We start from the raw sequence: 13489 nt of genomic DNA, 5'->3' as shown, positions 1-13489 counted from the left end.
GTTCCACCCTTCTGCTATGTTTTATGTCAGTACATCTAGGAAACTTTGCCTTATGGTATCAGTAGTTCCTGAAGTTGTTTTACTGGGAATTCTCTTTTCCATTGCATTTCCCCTCTAAGGAAAGAAGATACTGCTAGACACTACAAAAAGATAGTAACATGTTTTTTGTTACAATGATATAGACAAAATACTTCATGGTGCCTTTTTGTGTGATATATGTCAGCTTCTTGGAGAATCTGGATAACTTCTTGTGCTTAATGGGCTGAGCAGAGATTTTCTGTGGAAGTGACTGTTTGAAAGAGAATTCTGCTGTTTTAAAAATCAATACTTTTTCAGATGAAAAAAAGTCACAATTCTCTGGCTTCCCATATGAACAGGCTTTACCATCTTCATTTGCTGTGGAAAACTTTTATCAACCAGGAAACAGAAAAATATTAATCCCTTATTTCTTTTTTCCCATTAAATTCCTTCATGTGAAGTTTTAATTCTGCTCTAAACCAGGTTTGGTAATTTTTTCAGAATATGAATATTTTTGTGGGAGAAATGGACATTTTGAAGTTTGCTGAACCTTTTCATTGTGCTAAGGTTAGGAGAAAGAATGATTAATGTGAATATGAAAGGCATCTGCAATTTCTAAGGATGCTTATCCATACCCCTGGGATTTCCAAACTACATAATGAAATATTCTTCATACCTGAACATTGTGGCAAAATATGTGACAGAAATTGTTTAAGAGTGGCAGCTGAATGAAGCACGTTACCTTAATTCACTGATTAAGTGTCTGGTTCCCTATCAGCTTCTGAGTGATTGCCATTGATTTATGAATTTATATATCATTTGGAGCCTTCCTAATTAAGATGCTGCTTTGCTTTTTCATTCCTGTATGACAGTAGAGGTCAGCTGACTTGACATTATATTATTGGAGTAGTCTGCTTTATGAATGACTGCAGTGGGGGGTTTCCAGGAGAGGATCTGAATCTTCTCCTCCTGAAAGTCTGAGATAGCTCCTGTTCAGGGAATCTCTGTTTCCGAGAACTTTCTTCAGAAAAGATATACACATAACTTGTAGAGCATAGAATATTAACAAAGATATTGATTACTGACTGATGCTTAGGGAACTTCTAATCTAAATATTTTATAAAATTCATTAAATTCCATATGTTACAGGGGTCCCATTGACACTAGAAATATGGTTTTATCCTAAACAATTTAATTCAGAAAGCAAAAAGAGGAGAAATTAATTTTTTTTAATAGAACTTTGCTTTCTTTTTCAAATAAACTTTTTGGTACCCAAAGTCCCTTTGGTGACAGCTTTACTGGCTTTGCATAAAGAATGCAATGAAGTCAGAAGTCCCCTCAAAAAAAAAAAGAAGAAACACATACAAAGAATAGTCAGGAGTTGTGAAAGTCAATACCAGTGTACTACACAGTTTTTCTTCTGCACTGGAAAAGGCATCAATAAAGCCCCTATTAGCAGTCAGTGGTCTTATGTCCTGATTTTGAAGCCATAAGCATGGTAAACCTCGAAGGGGTTATTCCATCTGAAGTATAAATCTGTTAAATATGTATCCACACGGCACCAAAATACTTTAACAGTTCCTATGAGTGAGAGATACTTGTTTGAGCAATCTATCACATTATATAAAATATATTTTGTGTTGGAGAGATACATTTAACAGTGTTTTTTTAGCCATTGTGTGCTACAGACCTGCTTCCTCATATATTCATTTAATGGGTCTTCATTGCACAGGGTTTTGTCTGATGGAAGGAAAATCGGTTTCTTTACGAGGCCTGCTTGATTTCTTTAGCAGCTCTTCAGTTTGCTGGTCTCCAATATGTAGAAGTAAGTTTTCTATTCCATCTTGCAGAGGACTGAATAGAAAAGGGTGAGAAACAGGGTGAGTCAAACTCTGTCACCTAATTAGACCAGATGGATTTTGCACTAGACTGTGAATTAGCTTTACCTAGAGGTGACTGAAAGTTGGTCTGTGCTTCAGGGGAAACCTCTGTCTTTGGAATTCTTATTCCAGGCTTATTTGGAAGACATCTACAAATAGGATTCTTGTTAAGAAGGCACTTTGAACAGCATCATGGCAGTAATATCATTTGAATTTAACTCTTTATGCTGCACCTGATTGTAACAACTGTTGAATGAAATGTTGCCCTTTTAATTTCTCCTCTAAAGAGTGCTCTAAATTGAGGAAGATGAACAATGAGATGGCCAAGGAATGCAAAAGTTCTTGAGTTTGAATAGGGCTGCTTGAACACTATCCTGTGAGTCTCAGCAGAGCTTCAGGAAGTCTCAAATCTTATAGAAGTGTGCTCATGGTCAAACTGGATGTCATGGACAGAAAGGTCCTTCTGTGTACTGTTTTGGGTCAGTGAGTAATCATCTCCCTAAGAAATTCCATTTATATGGAAAATTAATTTTATCTTCTTTTATCTCTTACAAAATCACTTGGCACTTGGATAGAAATGACTAGAAGTTGGGGAGAGGAAAAGCAGAATTTTATGAATTTAATGAAAATGTGTCTATCTCTGCATCCCTGGATGGGGATGGATATGTTTGTTTTCTGTTTGCTTTCCTTTCCCTTTTTTAATAGATTTGTGAAATGTTGCTTTAAATTCTTTTTTCTGAAATTTCAGTCCTTTTAATTTCCTTTTAATTCATTTTTATTTTTGTTTGTTTGGCTTTCTTTTGGTTTTTTGAAATTTTTATATTTTTTTTTACAGACAGAAGGACAGAAACATATCCTGCATAAGACTAATTTTTGAGCTGTTTATCTCCAGCAAGTTTGGGTGTCTGCCCATTGCTGGGCTGCAAAGTGTGTAAGTGGCAGGTCTGCTCTCTGTTTTTGCCTCCTTGTTGCTTCTGTTTGATTAACTCAGCAGCAGTTGGGTATTAGCTGGATAAAACTAGCTTTCCAAATGAACATGTTTATTGATGAGCACAGGGTGAAGAAATAATTAAATTATGATGCTAAAAAAAAATTGATGCTTTTTTTGAGTGATGAATAATCATTGAGTGAAAAAATCCCCAAGAACCCCAAATATACAGGCAGATTTCTATGGTATCTCTTCTATAGGAATCCTTTAGGGACTTAGGTTCTAATAGGTGGTCAGTATTTATATTTGTGGGTAAAGAAACAACTATTAAGGAGCTAAGACATGTTTAGATGTGCACTGGACTGCACCAGGGCAGGCACAGCAGGTTGGTTGGACCAGGTGAACTGGGCTGGTGCTGCTGTCTTTGCACTGGCAGAAGTGCAAAGCGCTGCCAGAAAAGGAGAATTTGTATTTAGGTTACACTTTGTACATTTCCTTTCTGCTGCTGTGCTGTCAGCAGCATTAACAGCATTGTACTGTCCAGCATTAACAGTCTCTCACAGGGAAGGATTCCATCTTTCATGACTCCTGTAAAAACAAGGCACTTTTAAAACATGAAATAGGAAAATGTGGATTGCAGAGATGAAGAGAACAATGTGGAGTCAAATGTTCATATGATGCTTATTCCATAGTCTCACAAAATTAGACCAGACACTATCTGCAGGATAATGGAGAACCCAAAAAGCAATGAAATGGAGAAAGAAAAGCAAAAAACATTTATATACAAATTAATCTAAGAAACTTTGAGGATAATGGAAAAGTTGGACAACATGAGATTAATTTACAAGTTAGAGTGTATTTATATCTCATGTATCATGGCAAATACAGAGTTATTTCTGTCTTTCTGCAAGCGCCTCAAAATTCATTCAGGAAAAGGGTGAACTGGTAGGTAAGTGCAAACCAAAAAGGACTTGAAAACTGAGCAGAAACTCTTTGGAAACCTGAATTAATCTGCTTAATATATAAAATGATCAAGTTCTTGGAATATTTTTCTTAGGAGCTAATGCAATGTTTGTCCTCAACCTTAATGGGGAAATACAGTGACTCTTAGCATAAAATAATAGCTAAAGTTAGCCTTATGGGTAGGCGTCTCTTCAGGACAAAAAAAAAAGATAATGAAGAAAATAGTTTTGCAATTGTTATAATTTTAGTTGATTTTAATTTTTATTAATAGGCAGTTATATTCATTTGTGGGGAGTTTATGGAAATATGTGTTATAGTGTATGTTAACTCAGGCTTTGTCCCCATTTGAAATTCCAAGGAATGTTCCCACTACTTTCAATGACTGCATGATTTGTCGCAGCGAGGCAAACATCATTGCCTGGAGGCTGAGTCAGATTGGGGCTCTTACAAACCTCATTTGAGCAAACAACTCACATAAAGAGGAAATTATTTCTGAGTAAGCAGCAAGCAAGCAGTACACCAGGTTATCTTGACCCTAATTTGATCTTCCTGACATTCATTACAGTCATCTTTTCGTTAATGCTTGTGTGACTGGTATGTGTCTCCCCATGCTCTTCGTGGCTCTGGCAGAAATAAGGACTCCTCTCTGGCCCCTCAAGGTGGTGAAGAGATGCAGCTCAGACAAGAGAAGCTGTTGCTGTCCATGTTTTCCAGGACACTGATTTAACCTTTACCAGTAACTTTTACACCATACAGATAAAAATGGGAGGTCGCAGATCTTCAGTGCTACACCCTTCATCGATGTTACCTGCAAGCTTCTGCTAGACTCATAGGTGGTCTTGGACCTTGGCTAAAAGACTGTTTAATAATTCAGAAAGTTTCAGCTTGACTCACCAAGGAATTATTGCCTTCTATTTTCAGATCTCTGAGGGAAAACAATCTGCATTTATACCAGTAAACGAAGAGGCTACTTACAGGAGGGTTTGCACTACTTAGGGGTGAGCAATAAAATAGTTGACTTGTTGAAGCCTTACTCTAAACTCCAGTTATATGGCAGATTGTGCCTTGTGGGAGAGACCCTTAGTCCTAGTCTGGATTTAAGACTGAATAAATATATTTTTATCTATGCTGATTAATCCAAATAGCACTAAATTATCTCTAACTTCCTTTGAATTATTCCTCATGTAACTTTTTGTGTATCACAGATTTGTTGTAAGCTCATACAGAAGGTTAGTTTCCTTTTCATTCTTCTGTTAAAATCCCAGCAGATTAACAACTGTTGATGCCTCTTGGATCCTGCTGGGCTTGCACTCTTCATCATGTTTTGTGCTTGTGTACCAGCTTACAGTCAGGCTGGGGCTGTGCTGGGGTACAAGGGACTTGCTCTCAGTGAGCAGGGACATCCAGGATCCTTTTTTTATTTTTTGGCTTTTAATCCCTGAAAGATGTCACCAAACAGAAGGTTTTCATGTAGGCAGACAAAAGAAATTTCCAACCAAAATGGTGACAAATTTAACTAATTTAACTTTGCCATCTGCAGAAGTGATCTATTCTTTGTTTGGCACATGTATATGCATAAGACAAACCTTTTTTTTTACTTGCATGTAGTGCATTCCCAGGCACTTGAGAGCTTGATATATTGAGATGAATGATGGCCAGGGTGGTGCTGGGGGTACGTGAGGGTTATGAGAGCAGCACTGAGTCCCTGGGGAGGGAAGCTGTCTGTGGAGCAATGAGAGCAATGCTTTTGAATTCACAATCTAATAAGAGAAGTAAGCTGGGGTGAACGTGCTGTGGCTGGCAGGAAGGCAGTGCCTAACACACATCATGAGGTATTGAACAGCTGCCTGTGAGAGATAATATTTCATGGGGACTTTTGGAAGCACTTTTGTTAGCGACTGGCCTGTATGGCTGCCCCTGCTCTAACTCCTCTCTCCTTTCAGACCTAAGACACACTTGCATAAGCTGCTGCTCCAGTCTAGCAGTGGGAGGAGGGAAAAAATCCTAAAAATGGCTGCAATGCAGATGATTTACATTCTCTGGGTTACACTGAGGCGAGTCAGGGCACAGGTACTTATTTCTGTCCCCATCTTTCTGCTTCCACCTTCCCTCTGCTGCTCACAGAAGTGACACAGCTCACTCCCCTTGAGCAGCATCCCACACACTCTGGAGATGTGTCCCAGCACACTGCTGAGAAAAGCTGTTGTTCTGGCTCAAAATCACAGCTGGCAGCTGTTATTTGACTACACAACTTTCCTCTCATAATGCAATGTTTGGGATCAGTCATTGCTTCATACTAAACTTGATTTTATGTGATTCTGTGTGATACACAGCTCCCTCCCCTCCCACCCCCCAGCCCGTGGTAAATGAAAATGAATGACTGTTTTAAATTGGTGCTATGTAAAACCCAAACAGTAATTAAAAGGAACAGTACTCTTGATACTAATCATTCTTTAAAATGTGGAATTTCTGTCTCATTTGAGATGAATATAATGTCCTGGACCATTAGAATTTCTGCATTGTCCCTCTGACTCAGCACTTGTTGCCCTCCACTAAGGAAAAGCAGTGGTAACCTATCATAGCACTCATTTTGTTGAGCTCTTTTAACAACATAAATGGAGCTTGAAATGTATGAAGAAAGAAACTGCCAGTTATCCAAATATCTTGGAGAAAGAAAGACACAATCATACAGTCTTGATGATTATATTTAATAATATGCTCAGCAAAATTCCATAATGTTATATTCCTCCAAAACATCCCTTATTATGAAAGATAATAAATTAAGAGCCATGTAAAATATCCTTTCCCAGACAACTTGAGAAAATAAAGGAATAATTTGAAACACTCAATGACTATTCTAAGGTTTTTGACTTATAATTCTTGGCATCATATAAGGAAGGCTCCAGACAGTTTCAGCTTCAAAATGTGACACTAGAATTTTATTTTCATTTTTTACACATAATAATAGGTGTGTAAGGTAATTCAGAGAGAACCTTCCCTCTCCCCAGATAACACTTGCTTTTCCATGGGAATGTGCAGTCCTAGGCCATGAGACACACTTAAAAATCACATTCATCTTTAGTTTAACTACTGTGAGTTGTATTGATTTCTGTGGGACCACACACAGTAGGAAAGTTGAGCATGGGAAAAAAAAATAAAAATCAGATTCAGACCAAAGAATCCAGACTATCTGGACAGACCCCATAAAACCAGATAGTTCACTGCAGCTAGGGTCCTAAATTGCATATATCTCTAAGTATGAGGAAAGCTGACATTCCATTCCATGATATATTTCAAGCTTTCAAAAATCTGTCATTGTTCTATGTGGTCCCAAACTCTCAAAGTTTTACAATTTTCTGAGGGAAAAAGAAAATCAGTGTTGGTGTTTTATTATTACTATGTTTTTATCTATTATAGTAACAAAACCCAAAAACATACTTTGTTTGAAATAAGATATTGAAACACCTTATATTGTTAGCAAGAATTTTGTTCTTTCAAATTTGTTCTTTCAAATTTCCTACTCTAGTTACTCAGACTGTGTGTACTGCACCCTATGACCCAATTTATGGTGAAAATGTGTATGGAAGACTAAAGAAGGACTGTCATTAATATTTTTGATGGGGGTGTACACACTGTACTGTTAAGCATAATTAAGAGCTTCCTTAGGGCATGAATATAGATATGGGCATAAAAAGTAGTAGTTAACTGTCGTAAACAGAGAAGAGAATTTAGGCCATGTTGGCCCAAGTTGGGCACCCATGAAGTGCAGTACTCTCACAGCCCAAGACTCTGCTCAGCACAGCACCTGTAGGTGCAGCACTCATCAGGTGTCACTGCACAGTGGAGACACCTCCAGAAAAAGCCATGTCCTTCTCCCAACACAATATGGGTACTTGTAGGCTCCTTTTGCAAAAGTACCCTATTAAACCCTTATCATTAAAGTCTAGATCCACATCACCAGTCTGTTTCTTCTAAATCCAAAGATTAAGTACCATCATAGCTGTCTGTGCATCTTGATCAAAATGCCCTCTGGTTTTCCTTCTGGTTGGTGTATAGATTTATTTAAAATACTTGCAGTAGTAGTACTTTGGTCTACATAGCACACCCTTAAATGTGTCTCGTTTTTCCTGCTGGGTAGATGGACTTGGTCCAGACTCAAATTTCCTACATATTCCTTAGCATCTCTCAGCTGCAGGAGAATGGCCTGGTTAGAAAATGTAGCCCGGAAAATGGGGTTCATCCAACTTTGTTTCAGCTCCAGGTGTCCTACTTCTCTGGGAAATGTTCTGTTTGGCAAGTTAGGGTGTGTTTTTTTTCCTTCAGCCTTTTCCTTTATTTAATTTCTTGCTTTCCTCTCTCTACCCTAAAGAGCAGACTGCTTAATTAATGGAAAGGGAAAGATCTGAGGAATTGAGAAACATTGTCCCCAGATACCCAAAACCATATGCATAGAGAAGCTTAGGCTCAGATTCAATTACCCAAAGAGGAATATGAATGTGGATCTTTGAAATAAATATCCCAGTCATAACACTATAAGGGAGTTTTCTGGCTTCTTCATTTCCCTTCCTTCCTTCCATTTTTCTGTGGAAGGCTTCTGTTCCTGGCTCTACAAAGTTCGTGGCTGTGAAACACAACTGGAGCCAGGAGTTTTGATCAGCTTGTTGAAGCTCAACTCACAAAATATCCTCTGGCTCAGCCTGGTGGAGCATTTCTCTTCTATTTTCTTCTAAATGTCATCCATTTACTGGATGGGGTGTTCGTGCTATGCACTGTTCCGTGAATTGTACAAAGAATTGCAAAAGTCAAGCAGCTATGTTAGGTCTGTAACTTGTAAACCTGGGTCTAACATGCAGCTTTGACATATCTGCAGCCAAATACAGTTATAGTGGCCAAACAAATGCAGCAGCTGAAGAGAGACAAACTAAGCTGATTGTAATGAGGGAGCAAGGTGTGACATTTCCATCTTTAGCATCAAGCTCCTTGGGGATTCTACAGGTCTGGTCCAGCCAATGCTTCTGTGTTTCCTTTGCTACTGAGAGCTGTGGCATCCATGGTCACTACCAGCTGGGACAGTGCAGTAGGAACTCTGAGCTTCTGAATAAAATTCTCTTGTGAATCTTGTCCCAGGAGCCCAAACTTCACTGAAAAGCAGTAGTATTGGCTCCTAAATATATCAGAGTTGGTTTAAAATATCCTTAAGTCATGACTTGTGAGATTCTGTAAGGATTTCCTGGCTGTTTTAACATCTGCTTTAGAATAAGGGTGGAAGCAGATGTAAAAAGTGGGACACTAATGAATAAGGCAATTTTAAAAGGGTTTAAAAGCAACTGAAGGAGCATGTGGTTTTATGCATCTACTATTTCTATTTTACCATTAGGAAACTTCTGTGTCACCTTCCCAAGTAGATTTGTTTGATTCAACTCCAGTGGCAATCATCTTGATTATGGTCTGTCCAGCATTTGCTTTTTTTCAACACTACTCGTGTTCTTTTTCCCTTTGAGGAAAAAAACCCCATTCTTTAATAATTGGAAGCTCACTGTTGTGGAAAAGCAATTCACAGTAGCTATTTTTTCTCAGATGCCACAAATACTCCTTAAAAAAAAGGCATGAATCTTTTCTTTCACAATTGCTCCTTTAATAAACTATTTGTTTAAATCATATACTAGTTCTCCTCAGTGGTGAAGATTGTTCCTTATTTAAAACAGGATGACAGGGCTCTTCCACTGTTTAGAAAGGCACTGAAGCTGGTACTCCAGAACAGAGCCACCCATTCTTCTGCTGGGAGCTAATTGATTAGCCTTAGAGCTACAGATCTCTACCCAGGGACTCAAATAAGAGGACTTCGTTTTTCTTTTGAATGACTTATTTCCCCAGGCTATCTACATTAGACATGTCCAGGTGGTCTCAAATTATTTACAACTGCAGGAACCTCTGTGGTCACAGGATTATCTGCATGGGGAAGCACATTTGAAAGTCAGTATTTCCTTCTCAGAAAACAGGACAGTCTTTGTTAGTACATATTCTCATTTGGCATACTTTTAAACTAAGCCAAGAGAACCTAAATATATATGTCTCTCTTTGCAGTCACTTAAGAGTAGTGATTTCCTTTAAAAGAAGATGATTATAAGAAAAAAAAAAGGTAGGAAGGGACTTGGAGGTATTACATATTTTATTAAATTTTTTATCATGTGCATGTATCCAGTAAGGAGGCAAATTTAATGCTAAATCTTCCAATCAATCTATTTATTAATTATCAATTCAGTTGTTGAACTTATATGTAAGTGTTCCCACAAAGAAAAATCAAAACCTGTAAAAGAAAAGTAAGTGCCTATCCTATGGAATATCCATTCTCCAACACAACTGATAATGCTGAGGGCCCAGCTTTCCTTCTGTTCCTCTTTTGGTTTATTTCTTTATTTATTAAATTTTTTGTTTGTTTGTTTTTAATTCTTTTTTTTTGGTTTTGTTTTTTTGTGGGTATTTTTTTGGTTTTTTTGTTCTTTGCTTAGATTGTCACAATGCAAACAGAGTTTTAGCTCGTAGCAGTCACCATAATTGACTTTTTCAGTTTTAGTGGTTGTTACTTTCCAGAGTATCTTAAGGGTTATTCTTAGGTCTATCTCTGAGGCTGCTGGCATCTGCTCAGCCTGGCAGCCAGATGAATGTTTTAAGAGGAAATCTGACAGTCTGCATATATCTCCTGTAGTACCAGCGCCAAGACAGTCACTATTTTAAATACTTATAGAATCTTGTATATATACATTTATAAAATGTGGTAGTCAGGTTATAGACTTACTTCAGTTTTTAATTTCACAGTTTGTTTTTGTTGAATCATAGAATCGTATAAATTAGAGACGGAAAAGTTGTATTAGGTCATTTAGTCTATCCCACTGCCAAAGTGGGATTGTTCCCTGCAGTATATTTTCCAGTGTTTTATCCAGTACTTTTCCATTCTCTGGGTTGGGCTTACACTTCAGCCTTTTTTTCATCTAAGCTTATGTTTTGACATTTTGTGTATTTTTCTCTACAATTCCTTGAATTCTGTTACCACCCTGTGGCCATAAGGACAGCAATGATGACTGTTGCTTCTTTTCAATTGTTACAAACTAATTTTCTTTTCAATTGTTACAAACTAATTTAAGTTATTAACCCATGACTGTGTTGGAAACAAGCCCCTCTGTCATATAACCAGGAGTGACATGCTAAATTTGCACTTCAATGAGTAAAGCTGTGGATTATATCTGTGAATTGCTAACAACACACATGCCATTTGTTTGTTATTTTCCTCTAGCTGGCATAAGTTCTTCCTCTTTCTTGACTATGAGTCATAAATGAGGTGTATATTTCCTTGTGTCTCTCTTTAACTGATTAAAATTTCTTAGTCAGCCACTCACTTCCAAAATAGCACTTCATTAATATAAATCAAATATCTTTCTAAGAGCAGGCAAAGTTTTAGTGTCTGCACACATTCTAAGCATGTGAAAACCTTTTTTTCTCTGTGGCAATAATTAGAAAACACAGTCAGGAGAGGCTGTATGATGATAGGACCAGGACAAAGAAGTCTGTGTTCAGTAAAAGGCAGAGATCAGAGCTACATGCCAGCTCCACACTTGGCACCACTTGTGAGCAAGGCTCAGGCTGTGTGGTGCCTGTGTCTCATGGAGCTGAGGAGTTCTGTGGCACTTATCCCTGGTGATGCTCAGCATGTGTGCCCGCAGTCCTGGAGTAGGGCAGACAGCTGGGTCCACAGGAGCTCTGCACAGCAAGGGACATCACCATCACTGCCACCAGGCTTGATATTTCCCTCTTGGTGACAGCAGGTGCAGCAGCTCTGTCCTGAGACAGAGGCTCTGCCGTGTGGCTGATGCACACGTGTGCTCCCGTGGCTCGTGTTAGACAGCACAGAGTCTCGTGTATGGAACAGCTGTGCAGGAAAAGTCTGCAGAGCTGTGTTAATTTAGGTCAGAATGAGAGTGTAACTGCAGTGATTAGCTGTTCTTTAGCCCTTTTGACAAAGACTTTTGAATATAATATTCCTCTACAATGTTTGCCAGTAGAAATAAGCATTAAATTTTTTTATATATAGCAGAGTTATAGTAACTAACCTCCCTGTTAATGAGATGTTAACTCTCATTTATTTTAAAATGTGGTGGTTTTTGAACAGAGAGGCTCTGTGGGATTTAATTAGAGTGAGTTAACCTTTTCCCACTGAAATGCTGGCCCTACATGCTCCTCATTTTGAGCTTGCTTGCTGCATCTCCATCTCAAACAAATCTCACTGATGCATTAGTTAATGGCTGAAAAATGCTGTGAGGATGTACGGGACTAGGAAGCAGAGTATTGTCATTAATAAACAGAATTGCTAGTCAGGAGACCTGTGTTCCCTCCCAGCTGCACTGCTGATTTCCTGTAGCTGTGTGTGAAGATGTTGTCATGCCAATAAAGTCCAACTGAACTATGCATGACCTGGCCATGTCAGCTACAGCCAGCCAAAGTATTCAGAAGTGCTTGCTAAAGTTTTAGGCACCTTTGTTTAGTAGAAGAATCTGAAAAATTTGCTTTGTCTTCCTATTACACCTTCCTGATAAAATTTTCTTGTGATTTATGGCACCAGAATTGACATGAGAATTGAGTTTCTATTTCCTTCTTTATCTTGATTTTTGAAAAGAGAATGATGAATGTTTTGGTGTCTTATCAGGATTAAAAATGAGTTTGTATTAATTCTTTCATGTCTTTGAAATAAAAAATGCTGGGAAATTGCAAAGCAGATTGAAAGATTTTTCCCATTTCACTATGTCTCTGACACACATCCTGTGCATTCATGAAAATGAAGTACACGTCTGTAATACATGGTGGCTCTGCTTGTTTAGCACATTTCCTGGCTTGGGTTGGAAAAATGACTTGTGAATAGGGTTAGACCTTCACCCACTGCCATTTCTTTGGCAGGTGACAACATATGAGATCATTTTACACAGCTCTAATCAGTGTTAAATCCGTCACCGATACCAATCTAGAGAGTCAAGACAGTGCCTAATTGACTCAAACTTATGCAAAGCAGACTACTGGTAACCCTACCAACCCTCTCAGTTAAGCCCCTCAAATCCTGTGCCAGGAAATTTGCAGAGGAGATCAATTTAAATTCATTTCATTTCTCTGACCCTACTATAATTCCTTCATAAGAATCTTATCACTTCTCTTTGTATTTTCTGGGGTAAAAGTGAAGGAGCCTGAAGGTTTCATGTCAGCCCCAACATGACTTAACTGAACTGTCTTAATCTGTGGACCAATTTGCTTTACAGGCCCCTAAGGAAGGAACTTGTTGATTTTGGCAGTGTTTACCTTTCCTACAAACAAATCCATCGTTTTCCAGACCGACTGGCTCTTAAAAATCACTTGAGAGCTGAGGAAAAAAAAACCCTGCCCCAGGCTGCATCAGTATTCTCTTTCTTATGTTTGGGGAAATCTTTTTTGTTCTCCACAGATGCTTGAGGATAATCCATAGAGTCAAGATTATTCACAGAGTCAATAGGAATGTCTGTAAAGTTCTCTGAGTTTAGTTTCCTTCAGTGGGGGGAGTGAAAGCCCCTGTCAAAATAAAAAGGAGAAAAATAAAGAAGATTCTTGACTGAGTTAACTGTGTTCTCAACTACAATTGTGGAGAGGAAATGAAACAGCTGACTTGAACCTCCTTGCCTTTCAC

This window comes from Parus major, chromosome 2 (genome assembly GCF_001522545.3).
Source record: "Parus major isolate Abel chromosome 2, Parus_major1.1, whole genome shotgun sequence".
Taxonomy (NCBI): Eukaryota; Metazoa; Chordata; class Aves; order Passeriformes; family Paridae; genus Parus; species Parus major.
This window is presented reverse-complemented; position numbering follows the sequence as displayed.